This window comes from Notechis scutatus, chromosome 1 (assembly GCF_049901735.1).
Source record: "Notechis scutatus isolate UNSWTSFEM ecotype Mainland chromosome 1, rNotScu1.2, whole genome shotgun sequence".
In the NCBI taxonomy this organism is placed as follows: domain Eukaryota; kingdom Metazoa; phylum Chordata; class Lepidosauria; order Squamata; family Elapidae; genus Notechis; species Notechis scutatus.
In genome coordinates, this window is record NC_142009.1 from 63,506,553 (window position 1) to 63,519,106 (window position 12,554).

A 12,554-nucleotide genomic window follows, 5' to 3' on the forward strand; every position below is an offset into this window, starting at 1 on the left:
CCTTAGCTTACATTACAAGATGCTCTGGATCCAAACCAAATTGTATTACAACTAGTAGGAGCTCACCCGATTCCCCTTTCCCTAGCACTACCTGCAGATGCCAAGGGCTGAACGTGACACTTCTCACACGCAGAAACAGCACTGAGCTCTTTCCCTTCGTTCCCCCACCCCCATGCTTTTCCCTGGAGCTCATTCATACGTTCTGCTATTGACACCCAAAGCAGAGATATCAATATGTGTCATGGGTGACTTGAATCACACACACACACACACACACTATTACCCGGTGCTTTCCCACCCCAAACCGCCATTCAATGTATTAATTACGCTTCCTGCGCCTGATTCATTAAGATACATTGTTCAAAGGCAGCTAAAGAGAACATGAGTGAAGAATTAGTTGCCCTTCCACACATCTGAATCATCCCCTTCCACACATCTGAATCATTCCGGCAAGACATACGAAGCGCCTCTTTCCTTCCCGCCAATTTCAATGTCGCTGCTGAAAGCCCCGCACCCCCCCCCCAAAAAAAAAAGAAAAAGAAAAAAAGAAGAAAAAAGAAAGAAAAAAGCCGAGTGTGGAAAAGAAGCGGAAAGTATTCCAATATTTGAGGGGCTGCCACGCGGGGTGGTGGGGGGTGGTTCAAGCTATTCTCCAAAATGCCTGAAGGCCAGACAAGGAATAATGGATGGAAACTGAACAAGGAGAGAGATTCACCCTGGAAACAAGGAGGAATTTTCTGACAGTGAGAACCTATCAATCAATGGAACAGCTTTGCCTTCGGAAGTTGTGGGAGCTTCATCACTGGAAGCTTTCAAGAAGAGACTGGACTGCCACCTGTCAGAAATGGTGTGGGGCAGGGGTCTCCAACCTTGGCAACTTTAAGCCTGGCGGACTTCAACTCCCAGAATTCCCCAGCCAGCTTTGCTGGCTGGGGAATTCTGGGAGTTGAAGTCCGCCAGGCTTAAAGTTGCCAAGGTTGGAGACCCTGTTGTAGGGTCTCCTGCTTGGGGGTGGGGGTTCGACTAGATGACCTACAAGGTCTCTTCCAACTCTATCAATCTCGACCAAAGGCGGCCACGACTATCCCCCCACCCCCACCCCTTGCCCATTCTCGGGGCAAATCCTCGGCATTAGTAGCCGCTAAATCATTCAGCCGCCGACGCGGAGAATTACGCCTCTTGAAGTGGTGCTTGGGAACCCGCCCGGAAAGCCCATCGCCGCCCACTCCCGGGCGAGAAGCCCAAAAAGCGACAGGTGCCCGTTCTGGCGCCCATCCACCGAGCCCGAAAGCGCCGCTCTTTTGCCATGGAAGGAAAGCATTTGTGGACGCCGAGGGAACGATTTTACCGCGGCCCCGCCGCTCTGCGCTGGCGGTCTTTCCTCCCCCACCCCCAAAAGCACCTTCAATGGAAAGAGACAAAGAGCGGGTCCAACAGCGCTGATCTCTACCTACCCGGCCGCTCCGATCCCGCCGCGTTGCTTTTTTAGCCAGCGGCCCCCTCGTGTCTTTGATATTGCAAAGGGCGGGGTCGCTCCAGGAGGCCCCGCCCCCAGAGACCCTCCCATTGCCCGCCCTCTCCTCCTTCTTTCCCGCCGGAGGCTTCATGCCTGGGGCGGCTGGGCGCTCGTGTGGCGGGGGTAGAGAAGGATCCGAGAGCCCCGCAATCAAGCCCAGAGAGGAACGGAGGCGACTATTTGCAGGAGGAGGTTCTTCTGCCTCCGTTCAAGGCTCAGCTGCTCCGAGGTTAAGCCACTTTTTTAAGGGGCTCGGACGGACCCAAACGAAAGGAGGTCTCTCTACCGCGGAAAGCCGGTGTGTTTTGTACAGGTAATCCTCGACTCACGGCCACAATCGAGCCCAACATTTCTGTGGTTAAGTGAGATGTTTGTTCCGTGAGTCTTGCCCCATTTTGCGACCTTTCTTGCCACAGTTGTTAAGTGAATCACTTGCAGTTGGTAACCCGGTGAAGTGAACCTGGCTTCCACTTTGACTTTACTTGTCAACAGGTTGCAAAATGGGATCACGTGACCCTGGGACACCGCAACGGTCATAAATATGAATCAGTTGCCCAGCCTCTGAATTTTGGTCACGTCATCATGGGGATGCTTCAAAGGTCAAACGGTCATAAGTCACTTCTTCCAGGGCCGTTATAACTTTGAACGGTTACTAAAGGAACTTGTAAGTCGAAGACTACTTGTATGAGCCTTTTGGGGGGGGGGCTTTGTTCTACATCATCTCACACTGTGGTTATGAGCGCATCAGGCCATGAGCCAAAAGCAGTTGCCCAGACTGTTATTGTGGATCAAACAATGTGCTCTGGGTGCCTTTCCCCTAGCAGATAACAGATAATCAGAGTTGGAAGGGACCCTGTGGGTCTTCTAGTCCAACCCCCCGCCCAAGCTGGAGACCCTACATCATTTCTGACAGATGGGAGTCCAATCTCTTCTTGAAGGTCTCAAGTGATGGCGCTCCCACAACTTCTGAGCGCAGGGTGTTCCATTGGTTGATTGTTCTCACTGTCAGAAGGTTTTTCCTTATTTCCAGGTTAAATCTCTCCTTGTTCAGTTTCCATCCATTATTTCTTGTTTGGCCTATAGGCACTTTAGAAAATAGCTTGACCCCTTCCTCTTTGTGGCAGCCCCTCAAATATTGGAAGACCGCTATCATGTCTCCCCGGGTCCTTCTCTTTACTAGACTAGCCATGCCCAGTTCCTGTAACCATTCTTCATATGTTTTAATCTCCAGTCCCCTAATCATCCTGGTTGCTCTTTTCTGCACTTTTTCTAGTCTCAACATCTTTTTTATAATGTGGTGAACAAAACTGGATGCAGTACTCTAGGTGTGGTCTTACTAAGGCTTTATAGAGTGATATTAGTACCTCCCTTGATCTTGCTTAGCTCACAGGCTGAACTACAAATGAGCAAGTAGTTCAGCCTGGCGGAGGAATTCTCAAACTTTGTCATCGCAACTGATCGATTTGTTGCAAACCTCCCATGATTGTGGTTAGGGTTGGTCAAAACGTGAAATACTGTTATGTCACTGCTTTCCCATAATTCAATACAGGTAGTCTTCAACTTTGCCACAGTTAAGTGAATCTGGCTTCCCTCCTTGGTTTTCCTTGTCAAAAGCTGGCTGGGAAGGTTACAAATGCTGATCGCATGACTCTGGGACAGTGCAACTGTCATAAATACATGCCAGTTGCCAAGCACCCTAATTTTGATCAGATGACCATGGGGATGCTGCAATGGTGTTGTGAAAACTAGTCATAAGCCACTTTTTTCAGTGTTGTAACTTTAAACAGTCACTAAATGAATGCTTATAAGTCGAGGGCTATCTGGCATACCACACACTATCAAATAATAACTCACCTGCATTATAAAACAAATACAACATGCTAATATGTTGCTAATATGCATAGATATGCCATGTAATTCCTCAAATCAAAATTCAGTCTTTTGTATTTACACTCCACTGTTGATATAAGGTAAGTCATGGGGTTTCTATTGGAACACCACAACGCATGACTCAACATAATGACAGATTTTAGTAGATACCTTCATACAGTTGCTGGTATAGGTAAGTGAGTATAAAAGTTGATTTCAAACTAACATTCTAGAACATGATCGCTTAAAAAGTGTAGTACTGTTAGTGGCTCATTAAAAAAATGGAAGCAGGTAGAACCTGATCTGTAAGCTTGACTATTGTTGATGTCTTCATCATGCTCAACCAACATGCTTAAGGCAAAATTAAAAAAGTTTTGCAACCCACTCTAAATCCCCAGAAAAACACAATACAGAGTTTGAGAACCTCTCGCTGGTGTTATGTAAACTCAGGCCAGTATGACTAGTTTATGATTTAGTGTAGATTATAAATCAAGAACAACTGGCTTGCGAAAGCCATGGTCTATATCAGGATTTTTTGTTCCTTTTCCTTTTTTGCAAACTGAATTCTGCGAATTTTAAGAGTTTCCATGAAAGATTAATGGCCAATAAAAACTTCACACAAATGCAGTCAATTTTTAACACTAGAGTTCTTATTCTTGGACAGAAGTTCTGGGAGGGTGTTTTTTTTTTTTTAAGAACAAGATCTGAAGCCTGAATAAGTTTGAAAACTGGTCTAGGTGACCATGAGCCACTGTAAAGCCTACTGCAGGAGTGTGCCATATAAAAATGAGAAACTTAAAACTGCTCTAACATGCAGCTAAGAAGACCCAATCTTGCAACTTAATTTTTTCTCAAGACCTACATTTGTTTTCTTGGAAATTAAGCCTATTCATTTGGGTGCATTGTTAAGTCTTCTTAATAGACATACATTATCTGGAACAGGAAGACTATCTTTTCCATCATCGCCATACACCACTCTTTTTATCTTGTGATAGACACTGAATTTACTTTGACTACTCATTCTTCTTCCTGGCATGAATTTTACTCATGCTGGTAACTAGGTCCACCCCATGCCTGGGTCCCTAATGCTTTCCCTTCTCCTCAAAGTTCTCCACATTTGGCTACCCTTCAGGCTACTGAGAAATGGCTTCCTTTCTCTCAGCAGCCTAGACAGCAAAATCGGTCACCATGATTTCCTACTTAACATAGGGCTGGATCTGAATCTTAAACAGACTACAGTCTCTTTTCCTATATACAAAAGCCTTGTCTTTGTTTTTATCTTGGTAAACTACACACTCTGCATAGTGTGCTTGTTGAACAAGCAAGGGGAAGTGCCAGGATGTATTTACTTTTTGAGATTTGCAGAGTATTAACAGTATCTTGACAGAGTCACTGAAAAACCAATTGCCTTCTGTTTTTCTTTTCTCACCGAATCTCTGGCTTCAAGCTACAGCTGTGTGAGACACCACCAAGCCCTAACTTCAGAACCAGATTTCTTAGGGTTTAGTCCGGCAACTAATGAAAGTTTCACTGAATATGTGCAAAATGTTATATCTTCACTACCATAAATAGCATGCGTTTTCAGGAAAACCTTTAAAAGTGGGGTGCAAAAGTTAACCACTTCTCTGAAAAGTTAGGCCAAGTCAGAAAGGGCTAAATTAACATACACACTATGGTGATTTCTTGCCTGATTACTGTAATTAATATGGGATGCCTAACTTCTCACAGGCTCAACTACAGGTTTGTGATTCAACGTGTAGTCCTCAATGGAACTGTATCTACATGGAGGGAAGTATACAGTGGGGTACCTCAAAGTTCTGTTTTAGGCCCAATACTCTTCAACATCTTCACCAATGATTTGGACAAGGGGATAGATGGGGAACTCATTAAATTTGCAGATGACGCCAAGCTATCAGAAATAGCCAACACTCCAGAAGATAGACTTTAAGATACAGAAGGATCATGACAGACTTGAACATTGGCCACTATTTAACAAAATGAAGTTCAATGGTGAAAAAAATAAGGTTCTACACTTAGGCAAGAAAAACCAAATGCACTGGTACACTATATGTGATACTTTGCTCAATAGTAGTTATTGTGAGAGGGATCTTGGAGTCCTAGTGGATAATCATTTAAATATGAGCCAGCAGTGTGCTGCAGCTGCCAAAAAAGCCAACACATTTCTAGGTTGCATAAACAGAGGGGTAGAATCAAGATCAAGTGAAGTGTTAATACCACTTTATAGTGTCTTAGTAAGGCCATACTTGGAATGCTGCATCCAGTTTTGGTCGCCACGTTGTAAAAAAGATGTTGAGCCTCTAGAAAGAGTGCAGAGAAGAGCAACAAAGATGATTCGAGGACTGGAGGCTAAACATATAAAGAATGGTTGCTAGACTTAGTTTAATGAAAAGAAGGACTAGGGGTGACTTGATAGCAGTGTTCCAATATCTCAGGGGCTGCCACAAAGAAGAGGGAGTCAAAATATTATCCAAAGCACGTGAGAGTCTAACAAGAAATGGGTGGAAGCTAATCAAGGAGAAAAGCAACCTAGAACTAAAGAGAAATTTCCTGACAGATAGAACAATTAATCAGTAGAACAATTTGCCTCCAGAAGTTGTAAATGCTGCAAGTTTTTAAGAGATTGGATAACCATGTCTGAAAAGGTATAGGGTTTCCTGCCTAAGTGGAGGGTTGGACTAGAAGACCTCCAAGGTCCCTTCCAACTGTTCTATTATTCTTTGATTCTAATATTATCTGACAAATCCACAACAGTTGGACCAAATATCAAGAGAAATGAAAATATACTTTCATTCATGAGTGTTCCATGTGAAGAGGAATACAGGGAAAAAAGCTAAACAGAACCAGGAGTATAGTTAATTTTATATTTTTTATCCTGGAGGCCATGGATTTATATTTCAACATCTTATTCTAATGGCATCTGACAGTGTTAATACTGAATCTCCTAGATGATCCATACAAGAGTTATTTTTTAAGCAGAAACTATGCTATGGACCAAAGAAATGTCAGACCAAATTGTTCTAAGTCACAGAAGAAATAGCTTCTGAACAGCACCAATGTTAAGGATTATGTAACACAATGAATGTAGTTACTAATACTACAAAATATGTTAAGGAACTACAAAGTCCTCTTTTGTTATTACTTATGAAATGGCTTTTTAGATTTCAGGTTACATCAATCAGCCATGGGCATACTCATATTTGTCTAAGCATTTGCCAAAAAAGATTACATTTGCCATGTTGTTTGATACATATATAGTGTTAATATTTTGAAGAGTGTTATTATCTCATTTGCGAAATCCACAAAGACTTCCAATTAAAGGAGATAATCCATTAAAAGTCAAATCCTTGACATTCATTGATTACTGTCAAATTAATCAGTGATATAGTAGTCTCCATACCTTATAAAATGATATTTAAACATATTTTAAATGGTAATTAACAATTTTGGGGGGGCTGTTTCACAAGGGGTAGCAAAGTAATATTGTTGCAATATATTTATTGGTATTCATCTAGGGGGGTAATATATGTATATGTGTATCTTTCTTTAAAATGCACTTTTAAAATATTTTTTTTGTCTATTTGTTCCTGTTTTTTTCTTGGAGTTTTGTATTTTAACTTTTTTTTGAATAAAATAAAAATATCTTAAGAAAAAATGATATATGTACTATGGATCCCTCCCTCTCCTGAAATATTTAATTCATACCAATAAAAAAAGAGCTTTGAATAATCTGACCAACTCAACAGTGTTTTGGGAAAACCTGATACAATAATCTGGGATTAAGGGTAGTCCTCAATTTATGACAGTCACTTAGTGACAGTTCAAAGCTACAATGGACCTACACCTCTACAGTCACATGACAGTAATTTGGGCTCTTGGCAACTGGCTCACCTTTATGGCCATTTGCAGCGTCCCAAGGTCACAACTAAGATTTGCATGGTTTTTGCATCAAGTTTTTTTTTATTTCTAGTTTCCAGGAGGGAAAAAATATCCATTGGGGAAAACTAACTTACTTAATGATCATGGCATTTGCTTAACAACTACCATATCCCCCCCATAAATTTTGGAAAACCAGGTCCAGTCATGTGATGCCTCGACTTACAACCGCAGTGACTTGTGACTGTAATTCCAAGCTCAATTATGGTTGTACATTGAAGAGTACCTTTAAAGAGCTTCCTTGAGACAACCAGCAGTGAATGTCTTCCTGGAAATAAAAAGAAAATCCAAAGCGTAAGCCAATCATTGAACAGGTATTTCTGCTAATTCTGTCCTCCATCACTGTATTTTTTAATATGACCAATTTCATGACTCCTCCAGATATCTTGATGAAGGAAGGAAGAAGTTGGAGAGAGTACAGGCAGTGTGAAAGACAGAAGATCCACTACCAAGGCAGATGAATGAACAGATAAATGTAGTTTAGGTCCATACAAAGAAAAAGAAAGAAAACCACCTAAGAGAGGTGCCTCCCTAATTCACATGAAGATAAGAGGAAGGAGAAGCAACATTTTCTTACTTCTGTTTTAATTAGTTGTAGGCTATCTGGTGTTGTTTTTTTGTTCTAATTTATCTTGTAGGGCTGAGAGTGTGAGAATCAAATGATGGTAGCACAGCCTTTGCAGAGACTCCCTGCTCCTAAAAAAGTTAGTTTTTATTATAGAATCCGGACTGAGGCTCTAATTCCTCATGTTTTGAAACTCAAAATCTGACTCATGAAAGTATTGCTGCTCCTTGACATAGGACCAATGAATAGAGTGAGATGGAAGGTTTATTTCTTAACTATTTGGGAACACTGGGAAAAATGACTTATGAAAAGTAGCTATCTAGAACTCTGCCTTAGTTATCCTTCACTTGTGCCTTGATTATGCTCCATGCCTAGTCACTACTAATCCATTAAAACCCTGGACTAGCCCTGGGCTATTGTTTTGCTACTAGCCTCCTGTCTAAATACCTCATGTCATTGATTTTGCCTTGTTAGATTACTTTTGCATACCTTACCTAGTAAGATGATGATAAAACCACTACTTAACATTTGATTTGGCAGGAGGTACAATTAACATACAGAATTTCTATATATTGCCTTATTGCTGCTTTGGTGAAATCAAGCCAGAAAAAGCAGCTTGAGTCTATATATAAAGCAATTCTGGCACTTGTATTTTAAGAAGTCTCTTCTGAGGCAAGTCATTCCGAGAAGAAAAAGACTATTAATAAAAGCCTAAATAAGCAACTCCATCAACATCCTCTGGATGACTTGCTGTTCTGTAAAGAGCTCCAGCAGTGTCAATATAAAAATATAAGTGACCACCTGGCACTGCCTCATTGAGCCATCTGTAGGAATTGTTTGTAGGGCCTGTTTTGCAAACAGTCCACAGTGATTAAGCCAAGATCAAACCACACTTCTTGGAGGACCAGGATAATTCATTTTACCCAAAGGGGCAAGTTTTCTTCAGCTGTAAGTCATGTTTAATAAAATTTGTTAATCTGAAAAGGTGCCACCTGACTTCCTGGTAACACTTAACTATGTCTCTTCTCCTAAAGTCAAGAAGGCTGTCTTGCTGATTGCAACCTTCCTGTCACAGAGTATTAATTTCTAGAAAAGGGCCTCTGAAAATGAAGTGTGCAGGTGGCTTTGTGTGGGAATAAGCAGTTCTTCAGATGCCCCAAACCATGTGCCAGGAATAAAGAGGAAGCTAAAGATGAGAAGATATCCTTGCTTGAGAGAATGAAGGAAAATAGGAGAACAAAGGCTGAGGTTTGTGATGCCAACGTAACCTGTTCCAGAGGAAGAAAGAAAAGACCAGGTGTGGAATGGCAGGTTTTTTCTGCTTGTGGGCCTCAAGAGTTAAGCTTGGTGGCACAGTGATAAGAACAAGGAACTCTGATTTCTTCCTACAACTTTATATCTAAAGAATCTTTTAGTAGTGCCAGCACAAAGCAGGAAGGAACAATCCAGGGAAGGAAAATTACAAAGGGGAAGGATCAGAAAGTTAAATTTATCTCAAATTTCAAAGTCCCTGATCTTAGGAGGTGTCTTGACTTTTCTTCTCCCCAAAACATATGTAAACTGGGGTCCTGAGGATGTAGCAAAGTGCATTTTCTAAAAAATTCCCCCCTCCCCAATGTTCTTTAGTGCAGGGGTGAGTGCAATATGTTAAAAAAAAAAGATAAAAGCTTCACTATGAAGTGTCAGGGCAGCATCTAACCTTAATGGGGCCATTTAATGGTTTGTGTCATGTTAATGTTTGCTAATGTGTTGATGGCGTAGACTCCACAGAGACCTTAGCCAGTGAGTTCATCTTAATGACATTAGGAAGTAGGCAAGTAGGATGTATTTGTTTTGCAGTGGTGAAACCAACTGTGGACAAACAGACCATTTCTGAGCTGAAACAGATTTTTTGTCTCGTCTGTCCTTGTAGGTCTTTGCTTAATTGACTGTCCCAAATAAAATAAATATATCAGAGAAATACATGTAAAATACTTGCCTTAAAGTACCAACAAGATCAGTTCTTTGGTAAATATTTAAACACACCTCCACTTAGTTGCAGATTCACAGGAATCCACAAATCTCTTAAGAGCAGAATCTCTCCATCAAAGACAGAAGAAACAGGAGGCAAATAGCAACTGGCTTTAACATAATGGCATTACCATAATGTGTTTATTTGTAGCTATTGCAACATATAAATTCAGTTAAACATTACTGCTATTAGAACAATCTAAAATGGCACAATAGATACTGTCAATAGCTGTTTGAAGTTTCAGAGAAAAGGTATTTTCTAGCCTTAAGCAAAGAGATTTGGGACCAAACAAAAGCAAAAAAAAAAAAATCACACAACTATGCCTACATTTTAATCCATTTTAGGGCTCTAGAAGGAAATAGAGGTAGTTTTAGTCCTGGTTCAATCCACAGAGGTTTGTTTGTGTATGATTGAGTGACCGCAACTGTTAAGAGCCTGAAGCATACATATATGGTTACAAGATTACTATAGTTTAAAAATCAGTGACTGCCTGCTCCTCCAGAGTTAGTCTTTCCAGTGTTCCATATTCTTAAACTCAACGGATAACTACCAAAGAAGTATTGGGTTAGAAGGCTGGCCAGATACGGATAAGAGTAGTCTCTGTGTAGAAAATAATATTTGGGCTAAATTTAAAAACATGCAAGTCCCTAAGGTGCTAGTAAGAAAGTTAATAAAACTATGCAAGTTACTAAAATAAGTACCAAAGCAACACACCCTTCTAAAAAAAATAATCAAACTACATTCCTGGACTACAGCTAATTAGGTCTGGGAGAATTAATGTTCAACCCCTGGAGAAATCAACCATTGCAAAAAAGCAAGGCATAAAGAAACAATTAAACAGCAATTCCAAATATATTTACTTTGTGGTAATTATTTAAAAATCTTAAGACTTGATTCCAGTCAAGATAGGCGTAGGTCAGTTCAATATATGCATCATATCCAATCCAATCTAGAATCTGCTTAAAACCAACAGATAAATACTTGATAATAATCATTTTGCTTCGCTGAGTAAGCTTCCCGCAATGAGAATCATATTAAGGGGGGGGGGGAGAGATCTAAATTAGAGACATATTTTTTTTCTTCCTGATTGCCCTAATAAGCTCATTATCCCCAAATCAATTTCAAATTAAATTGTACTTAATCCTAGTTTTATATTTTAGAATTCGGTTCAATACCTCCACGTTGGTGAAGATGTCATCAAAATGTACTGCATTAATATAGGTTAACTGAAAACACAAGAGGTTTGTATTAAAAATGAATCCTGCTGCACAGAAATTTTGAGTTGTAGTTGTAACTATAGTGGTTGTAAGCTCCCAATTATTTGTTTTGTATTGCTGTGAGATGAATAGATGGACAATCCACAACCCAATCACAAGATTGAAGAAGCAAAGTTTGAAGATGCATGTATATAATGAAGAATGCTTTAAAAGAAAATAAAATAAAAATTGGGGATAATAAGATCTTACAGATTAAATTTTGGGTGATGTGTGATATCAATGCAATACAGTACATGGAATGACTGCCCTCTGCTGGAGAAATTTGTGTGGCCCCTGGATGATAAATGGTAGACCAGATGTAATCATCCAAGCCAGAACTGAGGCAGTTGCAGCAGCCCGTAAGATTTCAAATATACCAGCATCAAAAGAGGTCATTATGCCCAATGACTCAGGATGGCATGGAAATATATGCCTACCATTTGGCCATCTGCCACCAGTCTGAGGTGGTGATATTTTCCACCCAGCAACGTGGCTATCTGGGGGAACTATTAATTGTCCCGGAATTAATAGCATTACCCTTCTGCCTCAATAAGCAGAAACAAACTTGTACTGTCTGTAGCTCTGGCTTCAACCCAGCTTTGGGGAAGATTCTCAGCTGTGCACATTCCACACAATTGCATTGCATGATTCTCTACCTGAGCTGTGTGTGCGTAGAGGACAGACATAAATAACTAACCCAGACTGGATTTTACAACAGCTCCTTGCTGGGTGCTATTATTATTACGAAACCAATAGCTTTAAGCACTCAAAATTCTAAACACCAAGACTTGAACAGCTTTGGTACCCCTAATCTCTTAATTTAGGACAAGTAAACAGTCATCCTGAGCACCAAGAAGTGGCTTATTTTGCTATTTTCTTAGGAAGGTAAAGGAGTGCTCAGGTTGAGCTACCAGCTTCCTTTTCCAAATCTGTACTCATTGTGTACAGTTGCTTGACTCTAAGCCACAGTTTTTAATAAGAGCTTTAAGCGTGGAAAACCACCCAGGTTGGCTCATTAGGCAGAACAAGGCAGCTGCCAATGCAGGGAATGCCATAAGCTGGAAAAAGACAGCCGGGGTTAAAAACAGAGTTGCAAGGGCCCTTTATTAGTGATTTTCTGAGCTGTGATCTCCTCTCAGGAAGGGGAGGGAAATAGGCTTCCATTGATTTTTAAATTTATTTTGTACCAAATTAATGCAGGAAAATAAGAAAATTTTAGGTTGAAACACTAATAATAAAAAAACCAACTTCTCAGCACCTGATTCAGACCTTTTCCTGTACTATAACCCAATGGCTGTGTTTGCTCAAAACACTCAGCTCAATTCACCGTTGTGTAGAATGCTTGCAAGATGTTGCCCTACTAACTAAACATATGAGTTTGAC

The 12,554-nt window shown here is 40.6% G+C and overlaps 1 protein-coding gene and 1 long non-coding RNA gene across 14 annotated transcripts in view; one reads left to right on the forward strand and one right to left on the reverse strand.

The window, feature by feature from the left end:
* SLC29A1 (solute carrier family 29 member 1 (Augustine blood group)) overlaps positions 1–12,554 on the reverse strand; it is an 85,446-nt gene that overhangs the window by 56,983 nt on the left and 15,909 nt on the right. Inside the window, exon 1 of one of the 13 annotated variants that reach the window (XM_087965695.1) lies at positions 7,566–7,586. The exons of 6 other annotated variants lie outside the window; for them this stretch is intronic. The gene's annotated coding sequence lies outside the window, so the exon portion shown is untranslated. Of the gene's footprint in view, positions 1–1,450; positions 1,602–7,565; positions 7,587–12,554 lie in introns of those variants that run through there. 6 more of the 13 variants (XM_087965686.1, XM_087965684.1, XM_087965718.1 and 3 more) reach the window with 6 other exon arrangements.
* LOC148132824 (uncharacterized) lies at positions 1,584–11,373 on the forward strand. The gene is made up of 3 exons (XR_015749572.1): positions 1,584–1,829; positions 2,009–2,180; positions 7,721–11,373. It is a non-coding gene; the product is annotated as an uncharacterized LOC148132824 (long non-coding RNA).